This window comes from Aptenodytes forsteri, unplaced genomic scaffold, assembly GCF_000699145.1.
Source record: "Aptenodytes forsteri isolate BGI_AS27 unplaced genomic scaffold, ASM69914v1 Scaffold96, whole genome shotgun sequence".
NCBI classification, from domain to species: Eukaryota; Metazoa; Chordata; class Aves; order Sphenisciformes; family Spheniscidae; genus Aptenodytes; species Aptenodytes forsteri.
Genome location: NW_008795029.1, coordinates 4949392 through 4970710, shown reverse-complemented (window position 1 = coordinate 4970710; position 21319 = coordinate 4949392).

Here is a 21319-nt window from a genome sequence, read left to right as displayed (position 1 = left end):
CTCTGGCATGCCCAGACCCCAGAGGGGGATTGAGGGCATTCCCATGGTCTGGGGTTAGTCAGGCAGACCAAGACTGTGCGGGTGGGTCCAGGTTTGCCAGCCCTGCTTGAGCTGCCTAGTAGATACAGGCAAGTCTGGTGGGAACAGTGAGAAATGCTGGTAGACCAGGGTCTGGCTTTGACCCAAGTAATTATTTTTATTCTGTAAGCCCACACACTCTTTTTGATGCAAGGCATTGCCAATAGGAGGTTGTCAATGCCTCCTACACAAAGCTGCATGGTGATGGTCACAGGATGCAGGTTACACAGATGAGTCAGGGTGGAATGACAGCATTTGCAGATGCTCCAGGCATGTATAAAGATGCCATGCCACAGGTACACCCTGGGGCATCCTGGTGCCCAGCAGCAGCAGGGTGGTAAGCAATGCAATTACAGCAGGATGTTCAGCACTGAGGAAGCTTCACAGAGTCAGTCTTTGGAGGAAGCTTAGGCTGGTGTGGACACAGACCCTTGGAGGCTGCTCAGCACACTCTGCAATAAGAAGAGTGCAATTATGTTTGCAGGACCAGAGGCAGTAGCTTGGTGTATATGGCATAGGCCCTAGTGAAAGGAATGGGGCACATCCCTTAACTGAGCCAACTGCCAGTGTTCACCCCCTCCTGGGGGCACAGCACATAAACCCTTGCAGATCTGTCCAGATACAGTGCCCAGATCCCTGGTCCCAGCCCAACTGCAGTTAGGATGTAGAGCTATAGGATGAATTAAGAGGGTTAGAGCCATGAGATCAAACCACTATTCAATGTGAACAGTTTCGTAGCTCAGTCACTCAGTCACTCAGCTTCTCCTATTGATTTATTTTTCTTGCATGGACATCGCAATCATGAGGCTAAAGTTTTCTATAGAAATATTCAGTTTGGAAATAGCTGCAGGGAGGTCTTGGCTGACACAGATACACACACCCTTGCTAATGATTTTTCTTTAGAGCCCCATTGTAGAAAGCAAAAGGCTAATTAAAGGTAGTTAGGGGCCGAAAAATATTGTTTCAGAAAGCAACGTGTAATGAGAGCTCAGACAGTTCAATGATTAAACTGCCTTTGGAAAGAGCCAGTCTGCCCTCAGGCCTCAATCTTTTGGGTTGAACATATTTGTCAACACCCTATCAGCACTTTCTAGGTAGCATTTGGTGTCTCAGAAATGGGTATACGGGCCATGTGTGTGATAATGATATATTGCATTTATGAAGGCAAATTACTCTTCCAGTAAACTTACAGTGATATTGTACTGCACAAACTCTGTGACATACGTATTTCCCTGACTTCAGCATATTTAAGAATACTGTGTGTACATTGCTGTGCTGGATAGTCTTGTCTGGTTACAGAAATTAATTTTCAGAGGTATTTCAGCTTACATATGTGGAGCAGAGTCTGGATTCACAACAGTTAAAAATGCCATCCATTTAAAAATAAGAGGGGGAGAAAGGACTGTATTTCTGAATATCTTGTGCTGTCTAGACCATGAATGAAAGGCACCAAAATACTTCGGGGAGTGCTTTATTTGCAACCTTCTGACCTAGCTTATGGCCAGGTAACCTTGCAACTGAGCTCAGAAACTTGACTTGAGAGTCTTGTGTAAGACATCTTAGTTCATTTGTTTAGACCTAACCAGTTCCAAAAATAATCTAAGAATTTTTCCTGAGGTTCTTATAAACCTCCATATTTTCAATAATCATAAGTCTCCTTTGCCAGTAGGGAAAGCTGCTATGATACTTAGAGATGTCTGCATAATCAGAATTTCATCATCTTTCAGTATACAGATTTTTTCACTCTTGTAGAGGTTGTGTACGGTGAGACGAAGAGGCCAGTCTACAGTACACAGAAGATAGCTCCCCATGAAAGATGAGTAGCAGGAGAACATAAAGGAGGCAATGCAGATCCATAAAGCACTTTCTACAACTAATGTTCTAGAACAATTACTAATAATCCTTGATCACGCTGCAGGAAAGTTCAAGGTGAAGTGATGGGTCACTGTTGCAAAACTGAAGAAGTCAGGGAGAGCAAGCAGATTTGTGCACTTTTAGTCAGCTGAATTAGCTAAAGGAATTAAATGCAAAGATGGATTTTTCTCCCCTCCCTGTATTTATAACATTGAATAGAAAAAGAACTGGCAGTTACTTCTTGCTACTCTGCTTACAATGTTTTTGTCTGCTGCATGTTTTATAAACTATATTGAACAGGGTGCATAAATATAAAGCCCATCAAGTAAGCATCACTCCCTTGTTTCCACCTCGTATTCTTTTTGCACAGGTCTTCCCCTGGGCTGCTGTCTTTTCACCTTAAAGTGAGAGCATGAATAAGGGCAAGGGATATAAAAAAAGAGGCAACAATGTGGCCAATGATCAGTATTCAAGACTATCAAGCATGGTCTCTGAAACTGCCAATGAGATGTAAACACATCAATAAAAGAGCAAGTTCTCATCTGCCTGCCCTCCAGTCCCCTGATTCGGCAGAAGAAAGAAGGTGGTTACTGCAATCCTGAGGGGTTTGCAAGGAGATTCTTCCTTCCAGGCTGACTTTATGTGTTTGTTTATTTAAGTCAAAGTTCTTTCAACTGTTCCACAGCATCATGGAAGAGAGGAAAGGCAGGGACAATAAATTAAATCTTCGTCTTGAGTAAGCGTGAATGGGACCTGTGTAGTTTAAGGAAAGGAAATCAGGATGAGAGTGCACCACACAATTAAGCCTGTCCAGGTGCCAGCATCCAGGGTGACTCACCTGTGTACCCCACTTCTACACACAGATGCAATAAGCTGTAAAATACCATCGTTTATGTCAGGAGAAGGTTGTCAGATTCCTGGCTTAAATATATGTGATTTCAGTTCTGCATAGCTCTGGGAAATATCCATTCCCCTCTCTAAGTGTAGCAGATAAAAGTGGGTGTAACTTTCATGCCAGCATGAAAGTGGTAGGAGGTCTAAGAGGAAAATCATCTAATGAAAAGTGAATCATACAAAGGAGTCCCCCTACTTTAAAGTACACTTTCCTAAATTCACCAGTCAGAGGCTGAACTCCCTTCTTCTCTCTGGTATGTGATTTATTGCTCTCTTATTCTGCTTTCCTATAATATCTATCAACCTGGGTCAAATTCTGATTTCAGCAATTCAGGTGAAAATTTAAAGCCCCCTGAAGAACTCCTGGAAAAAGTAATGGATTTCTTGTGGACACATAGGGTTGTAAATTGAATACAGTTCTGGTCGATAGCCTATACCTAACATTCATCAGCTCTAGGATTTCAAACTACAAGTCCTGCTCTCTAGCATCCATCTAGATTCATTATTATTATTATTTTTATTGCATTAGGACCCAAAATAGTCTGGGTGTTGGAAAAAGTAATGGATTTCTTGTGGACACATAGGGTTGTAAATTGAATACAGTTCTGGTCGATAGCCTATACCTAACTCTCATCAGCTCTAGGATTTCAAACTACAAGTCCTGCTCTCTCATCCATCTAGATTCATTATTATTTTTTTATTGCATTAGGACCCAAAATAGTCTGGGTGCTTTTCAGCAGCAGAAGATTGAATACAGTTCTGGTCGATAGCCTATACCTAACATTCATCAGCTCTAGGATTTCAAACTACAAGTCCTGCTCTCTAGCATCCATCTAGATTCATTATTATTATTATTTTTATTGCATTAGGACCCAAAATAGTCTGGGTGCTTTTCAGACCAGCAGAAGACATAGTGTTTCTCTTGCAGATTGTACAGTGTAAAGTAAAAGAGACAAAGAGCGATGGAAGCAGACATAATACATAACCCAAGGGATCTCTATAGTAAACAGTTTTATCAGAAATGCATTTGTCTGTTTTAATTACCATTTTTTTTAGCTTATTTTCCTAAGGAATTGGAGCACAGAAGATTATTCATTTACTTAGTGGTCAATTATGCAGGGAAAGTGTGGAGAGTTTTTTGTTCTTAGTTCTTACCTCGCTAGGCATGAGAGACTCCAGTCAGGTAATGTCCCCTATGTAGATTCACCAGGGTCTTAAAAGGGTTGAGTTCATGTTGCAGCCCTGGTATAATTTAATTAAAAATTCAATTGACCGTGAGACATACACCCATTGGAAAGCAGGCTTCATTAATTCTGTGAACACTGAAACTGATATTCATAAACAAATTGATCTTCCCTCTCTGGTTTCCTCTCCATGTGTCAGTTCTCACATCCTTCCACCATCCACACCAATAAACCAGCTTTACGTCCAGTAACCCCTCCCCTCCTGTATTTAATAGATTTGAGCTTGAGCCTTAGTTTCAAAAACACTTTTGGATCTGGTTAGTTAATAAGTGTCAAGACTAAGGGCTTGAGCACTGTTGAGAAAAACCCTGTCTCAACAGCTCTCCCATTGCAATCCTGACTGTAGATTCACTGCGTTGGTGCAGAACAGGCATGCACTGGGGCAATTTACTCTCTCATGAAGGTCATGCCTTGCCTCAGCATTATGAATAGCTATACTTGTGCAAATTTCTTTATGATAGCCAGGCCTTAAAGATCAAGGCATGTGATCTCTGGACGTCATTCCAAACACTCTGAGAACTGGCAGAGTCCACAGAGCTGGACTGTTTTGTGTCCAGTATAGGGACTTTCTTGATTACATGTCATTACTGTTTTACAGCGAGTTTCTGCTGCAGCCAAACATGTGACCTCAGCATAGCCTAAGCATATTCATGTTTAGCTTATAATAGCAAAGTTGGTTATGCAGCAATATGTGGATTAGTGCAGGCTGTAAGTCAACTTGGGACCTGAAGAAAGTACTTGGAAAGCTAATATTAATATTAGCTTTCCAAGTTTTTGGTAAAGCTAGCTTGGGTGTTTACAAAACCTTCCATCATGTCTGACTGCAACATAGACAGATTTCAGAGCTAGAGCTCCTGAGCAGAAGAGTACTGAAGGAGTCTCCGCATAGTAAATGTAAAGCACATTTGAATAATTCTGTTGTTCTGATGTTGATTAAATAGTCCTAGCTGAAGCAATTCCAGGATATATCCCTTCATGCTATGAAAAACTTTATTTCCAGATCTCAGCCATTAAGATATAAAAGTTTGAGGGGGCTTTGGCCGGAATATGCACCACAGGCCAAATTAAAGCTGAATAGTGCTATTGATCCTTTCTCAAGCAGCACTTTGCATATCTGTGTTCCAGTCCCAATCTGTCAGATGGTTTTCAGATATTAAAATTTTCTTGTCATGGCAGCCATCCATAAACTCTACATCTCTCTGTGGAACACAGTTTTAAATTGGCTAATATTTCATTCAAGTCCTCTTAAGGTAATAGTTACCACTTGTATACAAAATGAGGATCCAATACAAAATGCTGAACCCTTCCTTCAAAAAGGAGAAAGTCCACCCCAGATAACATTAAAATGCATAACAAAGATTCTGCTTCTTCTATTGCTCCAAAATGACTCCTTGCTCTCCCCTGCTTTGTTCGTATACATATCTGGGTGACATTCATTGCTATCTGCCTCACTTGCAGTCAGATACTAGCTCCAGTGACAGTACTCTCCCACCTGACTTTCCTATTATGCATACATCTGGGAAACAAAGGCACATCTTATTTTGTTTCTAAAGAGCCCTGTCATTCAGGTTTCTTCTTCTTGCTCCTTGGGATCAGGCTATTATCAGCCATCTTGAGGGGAATGCAGGAGGGATCATGTCACCTGGAGATATTGAGAAGGGAATAAAGTTACTGCAGTACAGTCTAAGACAAAGTCTCAGCAATTGGGAGCATAACCTATCTTCTTAGCTTCTCTGAGGAAAGCACATTGCTTTCTCCTGACACTTCAAGCACTGGAATACATCACAGGGAAGGAAGGGGAGCCCTGAATGCTTGAGTTAATGTCTGAGCAGTGCTTTTAAGATAGCCTTCCTCCTCACACTGCCGTAAATGCCTAGCTAAGAGTTCAGAGCAGAGCAAGAGCTTGCACCGGTCCACTTCGCAAGTAAGTATGGGAATTGAGAGAGAGGTGCCGATGCATGGACTAAAGCAAAGACATGCCAGCTGGAGCAAAGCTTTATTTTGCTCTCAAGTCCTGCTGAGCAATTCCATAGGGAAGATTAGTTAAGGCCCTCCAGATAAGAGGTTTAACTAAAAAGAAGAGTAGGTGGAATGAAAAATTTTGTAAGAAGGAACAGATTTATATTGGCTGCCCTGTATTTGGGGAATAGAAACCTTCCCTCTTTCAGGCTGTTTGAAGAAGAATGATGGGAATGTGGAGGAGGTGCCTGGGATGGTGAGTAAAGAGTGCTGGGATGGTCAAACATCAGAAGATCACCTTTTCCCAAGAACTACATCTAAAAACTGGAGGCATTAATAATTACTTTCTACATCTCAAAGGACTGTGGTGGGATAATATTGGCTGGCCGCCAGTTGCCCACCAAGCCATTCTCTCACTCCCCCTTCTCAGCAGGACAGGGGGAGGAAATACAATGAAAAAGAAGAAACTCATGGGTTGAGATAAAGATAGGGATGTCACTCACCAGTTATCATCATGGGCAAAACAGACTTGACTTGGGGAAATTAATTTAATTTATTGCCAATTAATAACAGAGTAGGATAGAGAGAAATAAAAAACAAAACTAAAAACACTTTCCCCCCACCTCCTTTTCTTCCCAGCCTCAACTTCACTTCTGACTCTTCTACCTCCTCTTCCAGGCAGCACAAGGGGATGGGGAATGGGGGTTGTGGTCAGTTCATAACACTTTGTATCTGCCACTCCTTCCTCCTCACACTGTTCTCCTGCTCCAGCATGGGGTCCCTCCCATGGGGTACAGTTCTTCATGACCTTCTCTGACGTGGGTCCTTCCCATGGGCTACAGTTCTTCAAGAACTGCTCCAGCCTGGGTCCTTTTTCACAGGGTGCAGTCCTTCAGGAATGAACTGCTCCAGCGTGGATCTTGCACAGGCCATAGGTCCTGCCAGAAAGCCTGCTCCTGCACGGACTCCTCTCCACAGGCCACAGCTCCTGCCAGGACCCTGATCCTGCATGGGCTTTTCACGGGCTGCAGCTTCCTTCAAGGCATCTCCACCTGCTGTGGCATGGGATCCTCCATGGCTGCAGTGTAGATATCTGCTCCAATGTGGTCTTCCACAGGCTGCAGGCAGGCAACCTGCTTCTCCATGGTCTTCTACATGGGCTACAGGGGAATCTCTGTTCTGGCGCTTGGAGCAACTCCTCCCCCTTCTCCTTCACTGACCTTGGTGTCTGCAGGGTTGTTTCTTTCACAGTTTTCTCACTCTTCTTTGTCACAGCTGCTGCACAGAGGTGTTCACCCTTCCTTAAATACGTTATCACAGAGCACCGCCAGCATCACTGACGGGCTCAGTTTTGGACAGTGACGGGTCCGTCTCGGAGCTGTCTGGAACTGGCTCTGTGTCACATGAGGCAGCTCCTGGTGTCTTCTCACAGAAACTACCCCTGCAGCCCAGCCACTACCAAAACCTTTCCAATACAAAAGGATAACACTTCTGGTCCTTCTGAATTAATTTAATGGTTCTGTAAAAATTTCTTCAGCTCTACTTGTGGCAGATGCTTTCAGCTGCCCAAAAAAGAGTGAGTATCGATCCATTCTGCTGCACTGCCCTTGTGAGAGGGAAGATCAAAGAGGGAAAGCTCTGCCCTGCTGCAGGTTGGTGGGAAGAGGTAGAGGGGGTCTTCAACCTTAATTCAGAGAGATGCTTCCATGATGGGGCTGGAGGGTTGACTGACAGGCAGCTTGAAGAGGGCTAGCTTTCGGGCTGAAAGCAGGTAAGTGACTCCATTTGTCAAGGGAGACAAATAAGCAAACCTCTTTCACCTTTGGCACCTGAGAGAAGATCTCTGAGTGGTCTGCCAGTAGCCTGGGAGTGGTCCCAGTCACTGCTGTAATGCGTGCATCCTCCTGAACAGTGTGAGAGCACCATAGCAGGACCTCCTGCAGTGTGTTTTAAATACACATACACACACACACACAAATATATATGCATACATATGTGCATGCATATATATATACATATACTTGCATCCTGAGACAGAAATATTCAAGCCCTCACATGCCAATTCATGTCCCAACACACCTGTGCTGGCAAGCTGTCAACTTTCCTGTTCCTGAAGGTAACTGGATTACTACTCAATGGAGGGACTGATGGAAAAGGTAGTGAGAAGAGATGACTTGGAGAAAATAGCTGTTTCCTGCCATCAACAGTAATGAGAGTGACACCTGAAAAGTCATCCATTATCCCATAAAAACAGATGGCATCAAACAACACAGGATGTATATAGCCAGACTTCTTGGGCTCACCTCTGAACACTCAGGGCAACTTGAGAAAAAAATTAAAAAATGAAGTCACAACAATAAGGCACGCTGCTTTGCAGGGTGAGTCACTCAGCAGAAAGCAATTATCAGCTGATTTTAAGTGGGTGTCTGCTGCTTTCTTAAATGACCTACTATATGAAAGGATTTTATACAATGGTGCAATCCACACATCAAGAAAAACTTTGATTTCTCTTTTATTTGTTTCAGGACAGCAGAAAATACCGAATATGTGTACCCTATCAACAGTAGTGAATGCAGAAAGAATTGCATCTTAGCTATAAGGGCTAGCCTGTAGTGGTTTTAAAGAAATAACAGAAAAATCATACCTCACTGTTTGCACCATATAAGTTTTATACTTCTGAAGCTTAGCTTTACTGGATAAAATGAAATGGATTGCTTTGAACTGTACAGCTCTCTTGAAGCAAGCTTTTTGAATGTTAGTTAAAATGTATGGGTGCATGTAACATGTCAGCACATTATTAAAGTCACTATGAGATCCAGGAAAGAGCATGTTTTAAAAGGCAAATTGGCCTCTTCTCCTGGTTTCAGGTGGATATGCACCTTCCATGGCTTACAGGTACTCCCCAAGCAAAATTTCTTGTTTTAAGCGAAGTCCTGTATATTCTAAGCTTTGCTTTAAAAGCACCTATAAAATACTACTGTCACAAATTTCTACTTCAAGTTCCTCTTTGATTTCATATTTAAAGAAAACAGAAAACACGGGTGAAAGAGCTGCATGTTGTGGTCGCCAAGCACCATGCACTCCTGAGAAGGACTTAAATATCCCAAATGTGATGTAAGAACTGCAACACATAATCCAGAATCAAATACAAGCAGACAAAGTGAATTGATAAGGCTATTTTTATTCTGCACCCTTTTTTTTTTTCCAGTCTGGCTAAACAATGATGCAGTCACTTAAATAGCATGACAAATGCTTTTTTGAATGAACTTATTCCAAGATAACATTCTTGCATCAAGAATATGTAGCTTTCTCACTGAGGAAACAACCAACCAAAATGCTATTCAGTTGGTCTAGTGACTGCTTTTTAAAAGCATCTACTTCCTCACACAGGTGAGTTGAATGCATTCAATTCAACCATCCATTTCTATTGATTCAAAAGACACATTTCCAGTTAGATACAGTTGTTTGTAATGCTAGCACTGGCAGATTAGCAGCTAAAGATTTTGAGGGGGGTGGAGGCTTTTTTAATTAAGATCTCTCTGAGAGATTAACAGACAAGATTTTTATTTATAATAAGAGCTTTTGCATGTACCACATTTCAGAAGTGGCTAGGATCTCTGGAGTAGCAGTAAAAGCTTTAAAAAAAATCAGTGAGCATACAAGAATACAGGCAACTGACTGAAAAGCCCATTTCTCTGTGTGCACTATGAAATACTGAACGGGGTTTAGACTCGGGATACTGATATAAGGTGCTTATTGTTTCTCTCCATACCGAGTTCCAGACATCAGTGTCAAGGTTGCCTTGGTAATTTGTTTGCTGGGCTGAGAGTCTCTGAAATCTGCCTGCAACAGATTTCTCTAAAAGCTGCAGGGAAGGAGGAGAAAAAGGGTATATCTAGGTAATCGATTCAAATCTGTTATCTCTGTCAGGGTTGTCTTTTAACTGTAAAATCTCCTTAGAGAAAGCTGTAATTTTTTTTCTCTCTTTCCATAAACTGTGAGTTTAAAAATGTGATTATGCCAAATTTTGGTAGCTGTTTGCTACAAAAGGAATGAACTAACTGAATACTGCATCTCAGGGTTTTTTTAAATGTCTCTTTTCAAAATATGGCTTATGTATATGCATGGCTCAGCCCAAATTGTAAGATTAAATACTCCTAGTAAAAGGGTCTTTGCAAGGCACCTTCTATCAGTTATTTTAGGCCTCAGATTCAGTAAAGTAAATGGAAAATGTCAAGGAAATAATAGATTTTTTCTCTATTCCGCTTTAAGGTATTCCAACCTGACTGCTGGGGATAGGTGGTGGGAAGATGAAAACAGGGGTTTCAAAAGAGAATCTGGTAGGTTAAAAATACCTCTGCAGAGCTTCAAGACCAACTCACCATCAGATCTGCCTTAATCCCCCAACATATGAAATATGGCATGATTTACAGGTGTTGGCCTGCTGAATGTTATTTCATCTGCAGAAAATATCCAGAGGGATGAAATAAGAATGAGCAGTGAGCTCTCATCTGTCTACAGGCTCTGGTCTCATAGCTACTGCTATGCATTATAAAACTCAATCTGTCCCCACTTGCTACAGCAAGCACTGGTCTTCCACTGGTACGTCTTGGCAGCCCACCTCCCACTGCCCGCTGTCCACTTACTCTGGCTGACTTTGAGAGTCTCACCAAATAAAGCCCTGATAACGCGACTTAACAGTGCCAATCTTAACATCCATTTTTAAACAGTCCAGCATAACTCCTTGTCTTAGCAGAAAACTGCTAGCATTTCTTCTCCTGTGCTCCTCCTGCGAATGGGAATAAAAAAATACACCCATGCTTCATAAGTAGTCAGTGCATCAACTCTTTGTGGTTTGAAGAATTTTGCTTTTAGCAGAAGGGGGGGGGGGGGAATGTTAAGGTTGTCTTAAAACTTGCCCTAAAAAGAAAGTCTTTGGTGTGTAGGTTATACCAAACTGCTGCATTTCAGCTTGCATTTATATTCGGCTCAAACCCCAGTGGAATCCCTTTTGTGATCTGTTCCTTCACTTATTGTCATCCAGAACTGACTTTAAAAGACTTCTTTTTTAATGAAATGAGGCATTCCACTCTTCTCACTCACTTTTGAGGTAGGAGTTGCTCTGGGTAGCTGAAGCCACTACATCCAGACAGTTTGCTTCTTACTGATACAGCTGGACTTTCCTTTGGGTAGGGACATTAACAATACATGTTAACTCCCATGTTCCTTTCCAGGTCTATCTGCTGTTACACAGAGAATACTTTATGCCACTGAAGTATCACGAAAGAGTAGGCATTAGGATTTATGTTTCAAACCTGAAAAGTATTGGTGTACCTGAAAGTTCTCTGTCCTTTTTCTAACTATATAAAATTGTCTAATAAAAGACATATCCTCTCCTTGCCATCTTTATCATGATAAAGCCTGAATTTAGTCAGAGTCCCAAAAAGAACAGCTTTTTTCCTGCAGAAATGTTACTTTTTTTGCTGGGATTTCACATGAGCAGGGGTGAGGGTCAAATATCACCAGAAAGACAACTTTTCTGGCGGTTGAGAACTCCCTCCTGCTGTTCTTGGACACCTTTCTGATTTCTGATTTAAAGCACAGAGTAGCTGGTCACCCCATGCTTTCCTGAAGCTTTCACTGCGAGTGTTGAACTGCCCTGGTCTAGTGCAGTTAATGAAACAGTAATGGACAGAAGCCAAAGCAGCCTTCAGAGATGCAGATGTGGAAATTACTGTTTGCGTATCACTGCTTTGCATAATGATATATAGCAAAAGCACACACAGATGTCTCTATAATAATATAGGTAAAGCTCAAGGGTGGTGGTGTGATAGTAAAATTCAATAGGTTGTGATAAGTTCAACCCCGCGTACTGACCATAATCATTCTCAGGAATAAAGCAGGATTGGTGGCTGGGAGATTATTTTTCTTTCCTGTATGAGCCTTATTTAGATATTGAGCAGCAGCAATCTATATGAGGCTTGATTCATCTCTTAGAAACTGGTCTTAGTAGACCTAATAATTAATTAAATTTACACCAAAGAATTAAAGGAATCTGTGGAATAGCCATATGGAAATGGTGGCATTTTCTATCACGGAAAGCCTCTTGAAAGTCAGTCTTTTCTTTATGTCTAGAAGCATTTTCTTAAGATAAAACCTTAAAGAGTTATATAGAAATTGCTTTCAAATCTAGGAAACAATTAATATTGTAGGGTTTCTTTCAGGTTTCTTACACAAAATTATGGGGAGGATATCATTATGTATTCTGTAGGATGGGTTAAATTCTTATAAAACATGACTCTAATAAATATCTTAGGACTCCAGAAAATGAGTAGAATGGATTACAATTAGCAGGAAACATCACTGCTTGAAGACTCATACTTGTGCTAACCTCTTGGGAGGATGTCAGGGGCTCTCAGCCTATTGCTTGAGAATATATACATATGCTATATATCAAACACCAGCAGAAAAGCAGAGATAGATTCCCAGAGATGTCATTTGATTTCAAAAGCTATTGTAGGTCAGAGTAAGCAATAGCCTCAAGTTCATTGTCTGTTGGCGTGGTGCTGCAAGAGATTAGTGCAGGAGTGAGAGACATTACTGTCTGTCCCACAGAGGTGTAATATATTGAGAATGTCAATGTAATTAATTATTCTATGACTCTACCCCCAAAAATATAATCCTCATTTCACAGGTTAACTTCCAACATGTGTTATACTTTGTTTCAAACTCATCAGCAGGGTAAAAATGAGAACAAGAACTTTTTTTTGACTGGCTAAAATGGAAACCTGTGTCTTTGACTACAAAAGGGGATGCTCACAGGCCCTATACCGCTTTGATTCAGTTTAGAATATGTGGGAGATGACTGAAAAAAATGGACTTATGCTACTTACCATATAGGTGAGAGTGCGTCCTGTAATAATAGAAAGTAAATTCCAATATTAATATCTTGGCGATGATGTGAGCTGAGAGTTCATTACAAGGCTCTGGTGTGAAAGTAAATTTCTCTAGCCTGTCTGCAAAGGGGACTTTGGGATATCTACCTCATGCATAATACATTGGGAAGCAACCAAGGTTATATCCATGAAGGAACAGGGTCAATAGAGATGCTGTCTTGTGAAATAAAGGATCACCCGATGAACAGCTATCACTTATGACAATACCATTCAGATCTTTATTGCTGCTGACATCTCTTCAGCAAATCCATTAGCCCCTCCAGCACAAGCTACAGCAGTAGCTAAAAGGAATTATTTTAAATACACAAGTGTACTTATCAAATGTTTATGAAAGTGGGCTACTTCAACTCCACTCTCCACGACCACCACCAAACTTTAGACTCCTACTCTCCTGCTCTTTTCCTAGGCTTTCTTCAGGTCTCCGTGCCCATGGACCAGGTCCAGGAAGCCAGAGAGCAGCCTGAATCTCCTCCTACCTTCTGTCTCTTTGCCTGGCTCTGCCTAGGAAGCAAACTCGTGAAGACCAATGCAAGTAACATCAGACAATCAACTTGCCACAGTGAGGCCAATGTGATTTGTAGCACTTGTGACTTTAACATAACAACCCCCACAAAGGTCTTTTTTTCAAAGCATATCACCAGTTTTCACATCTCATGAGAAAGGAAGCAAGTACTTTTCCAACTCTTAATAATCTGAAAAGTATACAGAGAAAAGGAATGGAAATCTGTGGAAATCTCCTTGGGCTGTCAGTTGACTCTTGTATCATTCTTGAGTGCTTCCCAGTCCCGAGCTGGAACTATTCTTGGCTTATTCCTGTTGTGCAGAGCAACCCAGGTCAAAGTAGGACTAATTGTAAACTGAACTGTTTCTTTTGCAGGAATATTATCCAAGCTGAGCCTACAAGAAACTGCACATAAAGAAGAAAAAACTTACAGCAAATTCTGCATTACCTTTCTTCCTCTCTCTAGTTATTTCCTTATGGAATCATTCATAATCCAGCCAAGCCTCATCTGTAAATTAGCTTTTTTTTTTTTTTCTTTTCCCTATATCATTTTGGAAGGTTGCTTTGGAACTGCTCTGCCTTGATGTCTAAAAATCTTTCAGCCTCCAGCCTCTGCTTAGTCACAGTCAATTCATATCCATCTGTTCCCAAGTCTTTCAATGTCAAATGTTCAGGTGTTGTGCTTCAGTTTGTAGTACTTTCTTTCTTTCCAGTTTCAGCAATAGAGATTATCTAATATCACAGTCTCTGCTGACTTCAGTCAGCAAGCTATAGGACGAGAGGAAATGGCCTCAAGTTGTGGCAGGGGGGGGTTTGATTGGGGGGGGGGGGAAAAATTTTTTTTTTAAAAAGGGGGGGGGGGGGAATGTTAAGGTTGTCTTAAAACTTGCCCTAAAAAGAAAGTCTTTGGTGTGTAGGTTATACCAAACTGCTGCATTTCAGCTTGCATTTATATTCGGCTCAAACCCCAGTGGAATCCCTTTTGTGATCTGTTCCTTCACTTATTGTCATCCAGAACTGACTTTAAAAGACTTCTTTTTTAATGAAATGAGGCATTCCACTCTTCTCACTCACTTTTGAGGTAGGAGTTGCTCTGGGTAGCTGAAGCCACTACATCCAGACAGTTTGCTTCTTACTGATACAGCTGGACTTTCCTTTGGGTAGGGACATTAACAATACATGTTAACTCCCATGTTCCTTTCCAGGTCTATCTGCTGTTACACAGAGAATACTTTATGCCACTGAAGTATCACGAAAGAGTAGGCATTAGGATTTATGTTTCAAACCTGAAAAGTATTGGTGTACCTGAAAGTTCTCTGTCCTTTTTCTAACTATATAAAATTGTCTAATAAAAGACATATCCTCTCCTTGCCATCTTTATCATGATAAAGCCTGAATTTAGTCAGAGTCCCAAAAAGAACAGCTTTTTTCCTGCAGAAATGTTACTTTTTTTGCTGGGATTTCACATGAGCAGGGGTGAGGGTCAAATATCACCAGAAAGACAACTTTTCTGGCGGTTGAGAACTCCCTCCTGCTGTTCTTGGACACCTTTCTGATTTCTGATTTAAAGCACAGAGTAGCTGGTCACCCCATGCTTTCCTGAAGCTTTCACTGCGAGTGTTGAACTGCCCTGGTCTAGTGCAGTTAATGAAACAGTAATGGACAGAAGCCAAAGCAGCCTTCAGAGATGCAGATGTGGAAATTACTGTTTGCGTATCACTGCTTTGCATAATGATATATAGCAAAAGCACACACAGATGTCTCTATAATAATATAGGTAAAGCTCAAGGGTGGTGGTGTGATAGTAAAATTCAATAGGTTGTGATAAGTTCAACCCCGCGTACTGACCATAATCATTCTCAGGAATAAAGCAGGATTGGTGGCTGGGAGATTATTTTTCTTTCCTGTATGAGCCTTATTTAGATATTGAGCAGCAGCAATCTATATGAGGCTTGATTCATCTCTTAGAAACTGGTCTTAGTAGACCTAATAATTAATTAAATTTACACCAAAGAATTAAAGGAATCTGTGGAATAGCCATATGGAAATGGTGGCATTTTCTATCACGGAAAGCCTCTTGAAAGTCAGTCTTTTCTTTATGTCTAGAAGCATTTTCTTAAGATAAAACCTTAAAGAGTTATATAGAAATTGCTTTCAAATCTAGGAAACAATTAATATTGTAGGGTTTCTTTCAGGTTTCTTACACAAAATTATGGGGAGGATATCATTATGTATTCTGTAGGATGGGTTAAATTCTTATAAAACATGACTCTAATAAATATCTTAGGACTCCAGAAAATGAGTAGAATGGATTACAATTAGCAGGAAACATCACTGCTTGAAGACTCATACTTGTGCTAACCTCTTGGGAGGATGTCAGGGGCTCTCAGCCTATTGCTTGAGAATATATACATATGCTATATATCAAACACCAGCAGAAAAGCAGAGATAGATTCCCAGAGATGTCATTTGATTTCAAAAGCTATTGTAGGTCAGAGTAAGCAATAGCCTCAAGTTCATTGTCTGTTGGCGTGGTGCTGCAAGAGATTAGTGCAGGAGTGAGAGACATTACTGTCTGTCCCACAGAGGTGTAATATATTGAGAATGTCAATGTAATTAATTATTCTATGACTCTACCCCCAAAAATATAATCCTCATTTCACAGGTTAACTTCCAACATGTGTTATACTTTGTTTCAAACTCATCAGCAGGGTAAAAATGAGAACAAGAACTTTTTTTTGACTGGCTAAAATGGAAACCTGTGTCTTTGACTACAAAAGGGGATGCTCACAGGCCCTATACCGCTTTGATTCAGTTTAGAATATGTGGGAGATGACTGAAAAAAATGGACTTATGCTACTTACCATATAGGTGAGAGTGCGTCCTGTAATAATAGAAAGTAAATTCCAATATTAATATCTTGGCGATGATGTGAGCTGAGAGTTCATTACAAGGCTCTGGTGTGAAAGTAAATTTCTCTAGCCTGTCTGCAAAGGGGACTTTGGGATATCTACCTCATGCATAATACATTGGGAAGCAACCAAGGTTATATCCATGAAGGAACAGGGTCAATAGAGATGCTGTCTTGTGAAATAAAGGATCACCCGATGAACAGCTATCACTTATGACAATACCATTCAGATCTTTATTGCTGCTGACATCTCTTCAGCAAATCCATTAGCCCCTCCAGCACAAGCTACAGCAGTAGCTAAAAGGAATTATTTTAAATACACAAGTGTACTTATCAAATGTTTATGAAAGTGGGCTACTTCAACTCCACTCTCCACGACCACCACCAAACTTTAGACTCCTACTCTCCTGCTCTTTTCCTAGGCTTTCTTCAGGTCTCCGTGCCCATGGACCAGGTCCAGGAAGCCAGAGAGCAGCCTGAATCTCCTCCTACCTTCTGTCTCTTTGCCTGGCTCTGCCTAGGAAGCAAACTCGTGAAGACCAATGCAAGTAACATCAGACAATCAACTTGCCACAGTGAGGCCAATGTGATTTGTAGCACTTGTGACTTTAACATAACAACCCCCACAAAGGTCTTTTTTTCAAAGCATATCACCAGTTTTCACATCTCATGAGAAAGGAAGCAAGTACTTTTCCAACTCTTAATAATCTGAAAAGTATACAGAGAAAAGGAATGGAAATCTGTGGAAATCTCCTTGGGCTGTCAGTTGACTCTTGTATCATTCTTGAGTGCTTCCCAGTCCCGAGCTGGAACTATTCTTGGCTTATTCCTGTTGTGCAGAGCAACCCAGGTCAAAGTAGGACTAATTGTAAACTGAACTGTTTCTTTTGCAGGAATGTTATCCAAGCTGAGCCTACAAGAAACTGCACATAAAGAAGAAAAAACTTACAGCAAATTCTGCATTACCTTTCTTCCTCTCTCTAGTTATTTCCTTATGGAATCATTCATAATCCAGCCAAGCCTCATCTGTAAATTAGCTATTTTTTTTTTTCTTTTCCCTATATCATTTTGGAAGGTTGCTTTGGAACTGCTCTGCCTTGATGTCTAAAAATCTTTCAGCCTCCAGCCTCTGCTTAGTCACAGTCAATTCATATCCATCTGTTCCCAAGTCTTTCAATGTCAAATGTTCAGGTGTTGTGCTTCAGTTTGTAGTACTTTCTTTCTTTCCAGTTTCAGCAATAGAGATTATCTAATATCACAGTCTCTGCTGACTTCAGTCAGCTTATTAAGGCAGTGTCTGCCCTTGGGATAAGCACCTCTGAGCCAACTGAGAATAATCTCCCCCCACCCTTACTTGGAAGTGCAACATGAGGGCATTTTAAGCCAGTGCTGGCAGTCAGCTGGGGTTTAAAAGGAGCAGTGCTTTCACTGCACCTCTTCCCAATGCCCCTGCTTCCCTCTACCAGAAGATGAGTTCATTGTCCTGAAAGCATGTTTAGACTACTTATTGGCCAAGCTGGTATATCAGTTCAAAAATCTTTGCACTACTGTTGTCAACATAGTCTGAGTGTCACTTCAGTTTGCTTGTGATGACTTCCATTTTCCTGTCCTCATTCTGACTGCTCTGTCTCCAAAGGTCATTGGCTTTGCATCCCTGCTCACCACTGTGGCATACATTATCAAAGGTAAACAAAGAACAGTCCTAACTATCTTCCATGTATCCGTATTGCATTATTGTCCCATTTCTCTTCTTGTTCTTCCTATCTGATAGCTGAATAATCTTCTGTTTCTTGTTTTAATACTATAAACTAAACCTAACTTGTCTTCACCATGGCAAATTCTTGCTGCATCAATATACTGCCTGATTCCAGCTTTCTTTGGCCACGTACAGACTTACCTGCAATTTGTTCAGGGATCCTGATCCTCCAGTGATTCAGATCAAATATTTCTTAAAGCTTGCCTCTCCATAGTAATCAGAGTGCGTTTGGAGGAAAAAGAAGGGATGGGATTTGGGATATATCAGAAGCATACACCCAGACCAAGAAACTTGGAAGTGCATCCAGGCAAGTAATATAGTCATAGCCTGAGCTGATCTAGCTTTTTTTCACTCCTTCCAAGCTCTCTGCTTCTTCCTAATACCTCTCTTGGGAAGGAGAGGGAGATTACTAATGCAAGGAAGCCTGCAGCTTGCTTGTCATGCACATTCCTGACAGTTTTTAGTAACTTTGATCTGAATAAATCCTAAGTCACTTCGGCATTCAAGTCCCTGATTTCTCAGGTCATTTGAATTTCCTAATCAGTATTCCTAGTTTACCAAAGTTTGCTCTCTTTAGAAATGCTATTGTGACTTAATCCAAGACTATCCTCCATGACCTTCTATGACATTCTCATGACTCTTGAAAACCACATCTAAAATAACACTGCCTCAGCTCTTCTAGTGATTGTTTGGTGAATAAACGCATCAGATATCATACTCAGGAATGTGTCTCTCCCTCCAGTTTTGAGTAGTACTTGGCCCCATGTACGCGTCTGTCTAGGGCACAGAGGTCTTCTGTGCCACTGCTAGTTCCAGTACAGGTCTTTGCTCATAAATACCGAGGCTCTGTCTTTGCTTCCTTTGCAGAAAGCCAGCGCGGGTGTGCAGAATTGTTGCTATTCTGAGTGAATGTTCTGAGTGGATTCTAGATGATGCTGCAGCAGCCCCAGCTGACTGTGACTATGACTAATATGAGCTGACCTCACTAATCAAGGATAGCCTGTCTGGCAATCAGTTATCCCTGTGGACGTAAAGACTAAGTTAATCCTAACAAGAATGATCTTTATTCAAAGCTCGACCAAAATAAAGAAATAATCTCAGAAGTCTTCTGTGAAAAAGGGGTGGGCTTCTATTTAAAAAGAAAACCCAAACCAAACCTTTTTCTGAGCTTTTTTATTCCTCCAGTGGGACAAATATCTTGTTTAACCCAGCTGTTACCTGTGGTCTGGCTGACTGATGTACCCTTCTGCCAATTTACTTCTTTCTGAAAGAATACTAGCTTTCTCATACTTCATCTTATGACTATGCTTATGACTGGACCACAATTAAGTAGATTATCCTCCACTATTGGTCCAGTTCCTGGATGAGAATACTCTTGTCCCTGTTGCCCTTACAACTGAAGTGGACTGCAAGATTCACCCATTCAGGAGTTATGCCTGTCTGAGGAGGTGTCCCAAGACAGGTCTCACTCCAGGGAGCCCTGGGTGGCAAGTGTAACGTGTCTCTTCCTCCACAACCCTTTGGTGTCTTTACTGTTTGGAATTCCGGGAGAGAAATAGATGGTTCTTAGCATGGAATAAGAGTTGCCTGTATGCCCTCATCACTGAGATAATGTTTCTTACAAAAGAAGTTACTTTAGCCAAGGGAAGAGATTAGGGACCTCTATTGTAAGCTGGTTAGCTTGAGCATTTTGCTGTTGGCCTCAGGATGATCCTCAGGATGAACAGAAGGAGTCTGTTCTCTGCAGAGAGGACGGGGGAAGGTGAGGTGAAGTAAGAAAAGGGCTTTGGATGGAGAGTCTGTGGACAAGGCAGAAACACCATGGTTTTTATGGAATGTGTATTGCATTGGACTTACATGCAGATGCATTTCACATGTCCCTTCCTCCCCCAGAGGATGTTGTCACTTAAGCAATCCCTCAAACCTGCCTAAGGCTAGGTGGGGGCCAGTGGAGCACCTGGCCTACCTTCAGCCACATCAGTCACTAGCAGCTTGTGAAATGTGCAACAGGCCATGGTGATGATGTTGCTCTTCACTCAGCCAACGAACTGATCTCACAGACCGTGACTTGAGCTACCCAAACACATAGCTGATGAACTCCTGGCAGGGATCCATGGATCAGACACCATCTGTTACTGCATAGGGAATAAATGCTGCCATTGAGCTTAGAGTATCATCACACCCTCCGCACCAACCTTGTGTACAAGAATAGGTTGATGTTTTGTAATAAGAGGAAGACTCCACATTTCTGAAATAAATTTCCCACTACTTTTAGCAAGGCTTTGGCCCTTCACAATTGTAACAGTTGTGGCCTTCCACTGCCCTTCCTTCTCCCTGACAGCAGGGTCAGACTATTTCTCCTACAAACAACCTAACAGACCTGAGCAGGATGCTCTTCCTAAATGATGTCCAGAGTGTTGTGGAACACATTCAGCCAGACATGGCACATGGTGTTGTGCACCTCATAGCAATGAGACACACAGTGGACTCACTGAAGACAAACCACTGGGCACATGCTAGAAAGAATCGAGCCTGGCCAGCCTCTTGAGAAGCTTATTCACCCAATACTGGACCAGGTAAAGACCCAGACATGAACATATTGCTGCTCCACAGTCAATACTAGCACATTGCAGTGGCCCTACTCCTCCAGAACCTCACAGCTTGCTGCACAGCAACATGTAGCTGGAGCACAGCATGGGTCAGGATGGGGTTGCTGATACTGTGCGTTCAAGATCAGCATGATGCGGTAGGCCTTCCGCAATCATCCATACCCCTGCTGCATTTGCACTACCCTGCGAAAGATGTTCGTCAAAGGACTGTGGCAACTGAGATAAGGTAGTCACTCATCCAGTCTCTTGCTTCTTCTTCTTGCTTACAGTTCTGAGACTTTCACTTTTTCTCTTGCCAACTTTATGTCGAACAAATTGCAACATCCTGCCATGGTGAAACCAGCAGAAAGGCAGCAGAAGGCTATGATCCTTAAATGTACAAAAGATGCTCAAGGGATTCTGGGATACATGGTGTTAGCAGCATGTTGCATCCAAGTTACAGAATAGCTTGCTTGAATTCTCACTAATTTGTTATGCTCAAAGTCTTTTTATGGGCAAAATGAACACATACAGGCAAAGCCAAGAATTTATTGTTATTCTAATTAGTCTTAACAGT